The sequence below is a fragment of the Theropithecus gelada genome, chromosome 1 (assembly GCF_003255815.1).
Source record: "Theropithecus gelada isolate Dixy chromosome 1, Tgel_1.0, whole genome shotgun sequence".
Lineage (NCBI taxonomy): Eukaryota > Metazoa > Chordata > Mammalia > Primates > Cercopithecidae > Theropithecus > Theropithecus gelada.
Genome location: NC_037668.1, coordinates 107,465,549 through 107,474,143, shown reverse-complemented (window position 1 = coordinate 107,474,143; position 8,595 = coordinate 107,465,549). Strand labels below are relative to the sequence as shown.

The 8,595-nt window shown below is 35.4% G+C and overlaps 1 pseudogene; it reads right to left on the bottom strand.

Annotated features, from left to right (window-relative positions):
• Positions 1–974: 974 nt before the first annotated feature.
• Positions 975–2,113, bottom strand: LOC112633042 (annotated as a pseudogene).
• Positions 2,114–8,595: the final 6,482 nt, after the last annotated feature.

Here is an 8,595-nt window from a genome sequence, read left to right as displayed (position 1 = left end):
CTTTTTTGCTATTATGAATAATGGCACCATATGCATTTATATCCAAGTTTTCATGTGGACATATATTTTCATTCCTCTTAGGTATATACCTAGAGGTAGAATTGCTGGGTCAAATGTTAACTCTATGTTAACTCAAATGTTAACCTTAGGATGAATTTCTAGATAGTTTTGCAAAGTGGCTGCACCATTTTATATTCCCACCAGCAATATGAGGAATAGACTTTCTCCGCATCTTATCAACACTTGTTATTATCTGTCTTTTTAATTTTAGTTAATCTCATGAATACGAAATAGTATCTTGTTGTGGTTTTGATTTGCATTTCCCTAATGGCTAATGACATTGGATGCTTTTTAAAATTGTATTTATTTATTTATTTATTTAAGACACAGTTTTGCTCTTGTTGCCCAGGCTGGAGTGCAATGGCACAATCTCAGCTCACTGCAATCTCTGCCTCCCGGGTTCAAGTGATTCTCCTGACTCAGTCTCTCAAGTATCTGGGATTACAGGCATGCGCCACCATGCCTGGTTAATTTTGTATTTTCAGTAGAAGTGGAGTTACTCCATGTTGGTCAGGCAGGTCTCGAACTCCCAACCTCTGGTGATCTGCCACCTAGGCCTCCCAAAGTGCTGGGAGTACAGGCATGAGCCACCGTGCCCAGCCTGGACACATTTTTGTGTGCGTATTGGCCATTTGTATATCTTTTTCTTTTTTTGGTAGAAATTACTTTTATTATGTTAAAATATTCCTTAATGAGTTAGCAATTATTTAGGTGGAGGATGGTCCAGAAAACTAGTTTATGATTAAATTATCCTTGTCCTTGATTACAGAAATTCATGAATCACACACATCACACTATTCTCTGGAGTAGCTGCTGAAGGTCTGCGAGGCTGTGAGCTTGAAGAAGCTTTTCCCTGCCTGTTAGGCTGCTCCCATCAGATCATGACAAAATGAACATTATTTTTCTCTTTGGAATTAAATCTTGACAACAGTTCAAATGCTCTTTCCAGAATGCATGAGTTCAAAGGCTGTGTTAATTTCATCAAAAGAGAGATTGTGAGTCATAAATTCATCAGCTTTTATCTTTTTGGACATATATTCAGATGCCCAACTTTGGGACACTTTCTATAGTCTTCCATCCTCCAAAGGCAATGCCTTTCCATGTGTGACCTGTTGCCAGCTGGAATGGATGAGTGGCAATTTCTTCACCTGAAGCAGCTACTCCAACCACCACACTGATGCCCCAGCCCTGGTGACATGCCTCAAGTGCTGCTCTCATGATCTTCACATTACCAGTACATTCAAAGGAATAGTCCACTCCTCCATCAGTGCTCATCATCTCAATGAGCACTTCCTGGGTTGGTTTACTAAAATCCTGAGGGCTAATACATTCAGTGGCCCCAAGCTCTTTGGCCCTTGCAAATTTATCTTTATTGATGTCCACACCAATGATCTGCGACACACCAGTCACTTTGCAGCCCATGGTAACTCCCAATCCAACTCCTCCCAGGCCAAAGACAGCACAAACAGAGCCAGGCTCCACCTTGGCAGTGTTCACAGCAGGACCATAAAAAGTGGAAATGCCACAACCTAGGAGACCAACTTTATCCAAAGGTGCTAGAGGATCTATTTTAGCAACAGAGATTATCAGCCACAACTGTGTATTCAGAAAATGTTCTGATTCCCATGTAATGTAAAATTGTCTTGCCTTTGCAAGTAAATCTGCTGGCACCATCTGGCACTAATCCTTTCCTTTGTGTGACTCTTATCTTCTGGAAAAGGTTAGTTTTAGGATTTAGACAAAATTTGCATTCTCCACACTGTGGGATATAAAGTGAGATGACAGTGTCACCTGCCTTCAGCTTAGTAACTCCCTCGCCAACACTTTGCACAATTCCAGCACCTTCATGTCCCGAGATCACTGGAAAACAACCCTCAGGATCAGCTCTGCTCAGGATATAGGTGTCAGTGTGGCAAACCACAGTGGCAACAATCTTGATTCGAACTTTATGAGCCTTTGGGAGTGCCACCTCTATCTACTCTATGGAGAGAGGCTTTCCAGCCTCCCAGGCAACTGCAGCCTTGCATTTGATAACCTGGTTCGCCATGTCCATGGGTTCTATCCATTTGTATATATTTTTTGGAGAAATATCTATTCAGATGCTTTCTACTTTTAAAAATTATATTATCTGTCTTTTTAAAATAATTGAGTTATAAATATTCTTCATATAATCTAGGCAAAAATATCTTATCAAATATTTTACTAGCAAAATTTTTCTCCCATTCTGTAGGTTGCCTTTTTACCTCCTTTATGGTGTCTTACAAACACAAAAGATTTGAATTTTGATGAAGTCTAATTTACCTGTTCTATTTCTTCTATTACTTCTGCTCTTGGTGTCACATTTAAGAAACCATTGCCTAATCCAAGGTCATGAAGAATACCTGTTTGCTTCTAAGAGTTTTATAGTTTTTGCTCTTATAGTTAGGTCTTTGATTGATTTTGAGTTCATTTTTGTATATAGTGTGAGGTAAGTGTACAATTTCATCCTCTTGAATGCAGATGTCCAGTTGTGCAAGCACCATTTGTTGAAAATATGAAACTTTAAGCTTAGTCTAAAGATAACTAGATCTGCAGGGATTTAAGCAGCAAATTATTATGCCCATGTTACTTGACAAGCATTAGGTAATCACTAATTTTACCTCTTTTGTGATGAACTTTATGCTGGCAGATCACTAGGGTCCCTCTCCTCAGTGTGATTATAGTCTAATTAGTTATTTTATAAATTATTAGGCTTAAATAACATTTTATGTACTAAATATTATTGTTCTGTTTCCATCTCCTATAAGGTAAATTAATGTAAAATTTCTCTGTCTAATTCTTACTGACATCAATTCTTTACTTCCATAATTTTCTTTGCTCTTCCTCCTCCCTCTTCCTCCTCTTCTTCCCCTACTCCTCTTCCTCCTTCTTCACTTCCGCCCTACCTCATAAGTATAGAGAATTATATGTATTAGAATTGAATATTCCAACACCTAAGATGCTCCACATTTATGCTTTTATTCTTTCTATCAATGTGAGAGAATTGCTTTATTCAAATGTGAATATCAAGCTATTTATTTATTCTATCTTTATCTAAGTGTCTTTTTTTCCTTATTGTTTGCTAAGTAAATTTTACTAAGAAATATTTAGAAAGCCTCTTCTAATTTTCATGTTCTCCTAAAAATATTCAGCGTTCACAAAAGCTACTCAAACTGTCAAGTACAGTTATTTTTAGTGAGACTGAGAATAATGCAACTAACTCCTATGATATTTTATTACATAAGGCTCCATATCTGCTTATGAGCTAGTTAGAACAGATGTGATACTTGAAATCATAACCACAAGGTTGAATTTGCAAGAGGTGTTTTGTTTCATTGTATTTCACATCACCTTTGAGGTACTCTGGACACTTACACTTGGGGCTCTATAAAAATAGTAGCAATAACAATGAAAAGAATAGATAAGTACAGTTCCAAGATACTTGTGCAAACCGCTCTCTACACTAATAATCATGTATTTAAATTCCTGTCTCCACCTCTCACAGATTGGGTTGGTCAATTCCTGCAGTTGTTATGGAAGCATCTTTGTGACTTGCTGCAAACTGTAAAAATCTTTGCCTGGATCAGCAGCTATTGGTCATATGGTATGCCTGCCTCTAACAACACCTTTCATGAATGTAGAAGCAATTTCCACTAGAGATCTAAAATGCTAAATCAACTTCTGTTTTAAAATCTAAACCAAAGTAGCTGAAGTTTGATGTTGCTATTAAGAAGTTTTAATTCTTATAAAGTCTCCAGAGATTATCTGAGAAAGCCACTCAGAATATAAGTGCAATTTCTTGTCTGCATTATGTCATCAACCTCTCTACCTTTACTTGCTATAAAGAGAATGATACCCTTATAATGACATATTTTTTCTTCATTTCTGACCGGTTATATGGTTTGATACATATTTTGCCCATATCACAGAGCAGTTTCCATTCAACTCAAAGAAAGAGATAATCTACATGAACATTACTGAAAATATTACTACCCTATATGGGAATTTAACTGGATTTCTCAAATCTAGATTTTCAAATCTAGTGAGCAAGTGGGGATTGAATTTTTCTCAAAATAAAGAAATTCATGCTTGTTCCTTCTGTGGCCTTTCACTGGAGGATCAAAAGAACCACACATATAAAATGAGAGTTTTAAGCCCAGCTGCAGCTTTCTTGCATACATTTCACACTTGAACCCATGAAAGTGGAAGAAAATATAGTAAGAACATTCTGCTAGATACATGTAAAAGGTGATTTTGATGCTTAAGGGAAATAAAATATCTTAGAAAATTAACTGATACTAGTTTTATTGAACTGACTTTAATATGGCATGAGAAACACTTCTTTCTTCTTCTATAGCTACAGTTGAAAATTAAGTTCTCCTCCCATTTGTCCATGCACTAGAAGACACCAAGATATGTGTGGATGGATGCATAGAAGAGAGCACTGAGCCTCCATGATGGATGATTGTGAGAGTGAGCTTTGAGATCTGTAAAAGTTTTGGATTTGATGTCTAACAATACTTATAAGACAGGAGACATTAGAAAATTATATTGATAGTTTCTCCACAGCTGTAAAATAAGTGTCATAATCATACATCCTTCTTAGGATTTCTGTGAATATTAAATGAGGTAATGCATGTACAGCACGCAGAATCATGCCTCGCATAATTTAAGCTCACATTAAAACAATATATTTATTTAAAACTGTTGTTGGTGTCTAAAAAATCTCACAGCGAAATCATCACAGTCTTAGGGCAAAACAAAGAAGAATCAAATACAGCTGTTTTACAGACCGAAGAGCAAGAAAAAACATAACTTCCTTCTCCGATCCTCTGTGAGTTTATGTAGGATCTGTGAGAACTCTGTGTGACTATGTAAAAGGAAAATGCCTGTCATACCACAATACTGTTTGAAAAGTTCAAAAGAAAAAGGTCATATCATGTGCCCAATGCAAATGTAATGTTTTCCTTTCTAGTTAGTTAATTCGTTATACACTAGACTGTTGTACTTTCAAGTGCCTTCAAATGCAAAAGATATGATTGTACGCTTTCAGAATTTTGGAGAATGGATGATTGACTTCTTGTAACCAGATTTAAACTGTACCTAGCTTCTGCAAGTCAGGCACATGTATTTATTTAATAATTAAATGCTGTAGTCTCATTCTCTGTTCTACCCATGTGTTTTTCCTCAGGCAGTAAATTTGAATGTTGAAGAATTTGAGAGTCCAGACTTCAGTGGATAGTCAACACTGGTAAAAGAAAGGTACGGTATGTCATGCCAAAACAAATCTAAAAATATTTGCACTTCTTGTAATTGCAAGCTTAACAAGACATACAATCCTTGCTGGACTTCTCAAATGTCACAAAGGTTTCCAAAGGACAAATATATGTTTATGTTTGCTCCATTGTCTTAGTAATTGTCGAGATTTTTTTCTCATAGAGTAATAGAATTTCAAACCAGGATACTTAGATCTTATAGCCCTATTCTCTCATTTTAAATATTAAAACCTTGAAACTCTGAGAAACTAAATAAGTCAGTTTGTTACATATTCATTTGATCTGAATACCATCTTTTAGGTGAAAAAATGTACAGTGTTATTAAAATACAAAAGTTCATTCAATATGTCTTCATATACCTATCTGTATATATTGCATGTCTTTGTAAGGTGTTTGTATTCTGCACTGCTGTGTCACACACTTTTGAGCCTGGCAGAGGTCAATATGTCTCAGGCACTGTGTAGCTCCCTAGTTGCTACAAATTTCTTCTGTGGGCCCAGACAATATTTCCCTCTGTGTATGAAGGCATATATGGCTAAAACCTACTCTACCTCAAAACTATTTAGTAATGATAGGATATAATATAAGTAATTTTCACTCAAATATTTCCCAACCTGTGATAGTTATAACATATTCTATTAATAAGTCTACATTTAAAAACCAAACCAAAATTTTCACTGTATTCTAATCTTAATCCAATATTACTCAAACTCAGTTAAAGAGGCCAGATAAAGTATAGGCAACATGCTACTCTCCCTTCATTTTTATCCCTTTCATTCATCCCTAAGTGTTTCTTCTTCAGTTGCTAACAATCCCAACATTTTCCAGTTCCTAAATGAAAGCATTTGGTCATGTATCATGGATGAAAATACATACACAGGAGAAGAAATCTGTCTGCACCTTGCAGACTTGTCAAAATGACCGATTATATAGATAAAGAAAATGCATAAAATACCTATTCACATGCGTTGTAGCCAGAAATACAGGGTGTGAATTATATCTGGATGCTTACGTATGAATGATTTAAATTATTGTGACATCTTTGCCTTTTCCAAAATATCACAATGTCAATGAAACCACTGAGTATAATCCTGATAGATTAGAATTCAAGTTTGTTTTGACAAAGTAGCAAGCACAGCCAGAGTGAAAAATGCTGGGTAACTAAGAATACAGGCCCAAAAGGAAGAGAGAACCCCGAGACAGGGTGGCAATCCATTTTAATGGGAATGGGTCTGGATATTGACTTAGAAGACTGGGAGTCAAATCTCAGCTTAGTTACTTACTAACGGTGAAACTCCAGAGAACCATTAAGTGCTAGGCAATGGAAGATTAAACATGACTACAACACTTTCTAATGGATAAGATGCCTGTGAATAGATCATTATAATACTATGATAAAAATGCTTCAAAAGAGAAAATAATAACATAGAAAAAAAAAGAGAAGGAAACAACACATTCTCTTGAGTTTAATATGTTTTCACAAAGTGGACAAGTTAAAAGAGTAAGTAGGCATTTACCAGATAGGAAACAGAAAGAACATTCAAGGCCAATAGTGCTATAGGTAAAAAGCATGTAGCAGTGAATGAGCACGATAAGAAAAGGAGTTTAAGAAGGTCAGTGAATCTGGAGGCCACTGGTTATAGGGTAATGGAGAATTTGGGCTGAGTGAGCTTGGAAAGCCTGGATTTTAGAGGATTTTGCCTGATACACATCAGAGTCTTTGAACTCTATCTCACGGACACACCAAATCATATGAAAGGTCTTTTAGGAGAGAAATTACAGGGTTCAATGTGTGATCTACCTAAAGTAACCTTTGCTAAAGTCTAGGGAAACAGTTGTCACTGTAAAATTATGTGGGAGGCCATTTTTAAAAGACTAGGCAAGACATATGGGGGCATATGAGAGACTGCCTAGGACAGGAATTATGTAATTAGACAGTAAAAGCCAAATTCCAGGAACATTTGTTAGCTGGTATCATTACTTGGGATACAGACTGAATGGTAATGGTTTGTAAGAAATGTTGGAAGTATAATGTTTTAATTTAAGAGAATAGGGTTGAGTTTAAAGTTTTAGAAGCCATCAGTTTATAAATGGTAGCTGCAGCTATGACAGAGGCAAAGTTACACCAAGAAGAATGTATAGAACACAAAATTTGAAAGGCTGCATTCAGGGGAATACCAACATTGAAAGGATAGGCAGAGGTAGAGGAAAGCCAATTAGGGTTAAACACTAAGATAATCAGAGAGGTAGAAAGATTTCAGGAGTTAGTTGTAGACTAGAGGCTAAACTGAAGAGATGATTTTAGTAATAGAAAGTAATCAAAGAAACAAGTGTTGCAGAGATCATGTGAGCTGAAGACTCTATAAAGATCCTGCGTGAGAGAAACATCCAGAATAATAATACTGGGGCAAAGCAGAATATTCATTATACTAGAAATGTGTCCTTTTATTTGAAGTCAGCTTAATGGTTCTATATATGTTACAGCAAGTCATTGAACGTGATCTCTGTAATGATCGCAGTGTTAAGCCTGCAATACTAAACAGTGTGTCAATTTTCTAGAAACATCTATGGTGTCTTTATATGTGGCAGAGTTATCATAGTGACAACAAATTAATATGATCTTTCTCAGTTTTATGCACCAATTTTTCTGTTTATTTGAAAGAAATTGTAACTATTATTAATATATTAATGCTATTTTTAGCATTATTATTGGGATAGTCAGCATTTTAGTGATGTAAACAAAAAAGTGATAAACTGTTAACCATAATGTTAATCAATTCCATGAGATCCTATTTCTATGAAGGTCTCAAATATTAGCACTTGGTTCTTCTGTGCAAGTACATTTGCTATTGTGGCAGAGTTGAGATTTAAAAATCAATACTAAAAAAATAAATATTCCAGATATTTTTGCCATAAAAGAACTTAGAAATGTGCTCATGTATGAGAAAAGGAAGATCTGAACTTCACAACTGAAGAAAAAGGTCACATTTCTCTTAATTTACTGCTAAATGGTGGAACATATCTCTTCACATGCATATTCACTGCTACATATTTAGTGAAAATATATTCAAAATAATTCCTTGCATCTAAATCTAATTTGGGTATTATCTAAAATTTAAGTTGCTTAAATTTTATCTCACTTTAAAGATATTAAATTTTGTGTATGAATTGGATCAAAGTATGAAAATACAACTATGTATAGTATCTATTGAACCCACCTAAATATATAACACTTTATATC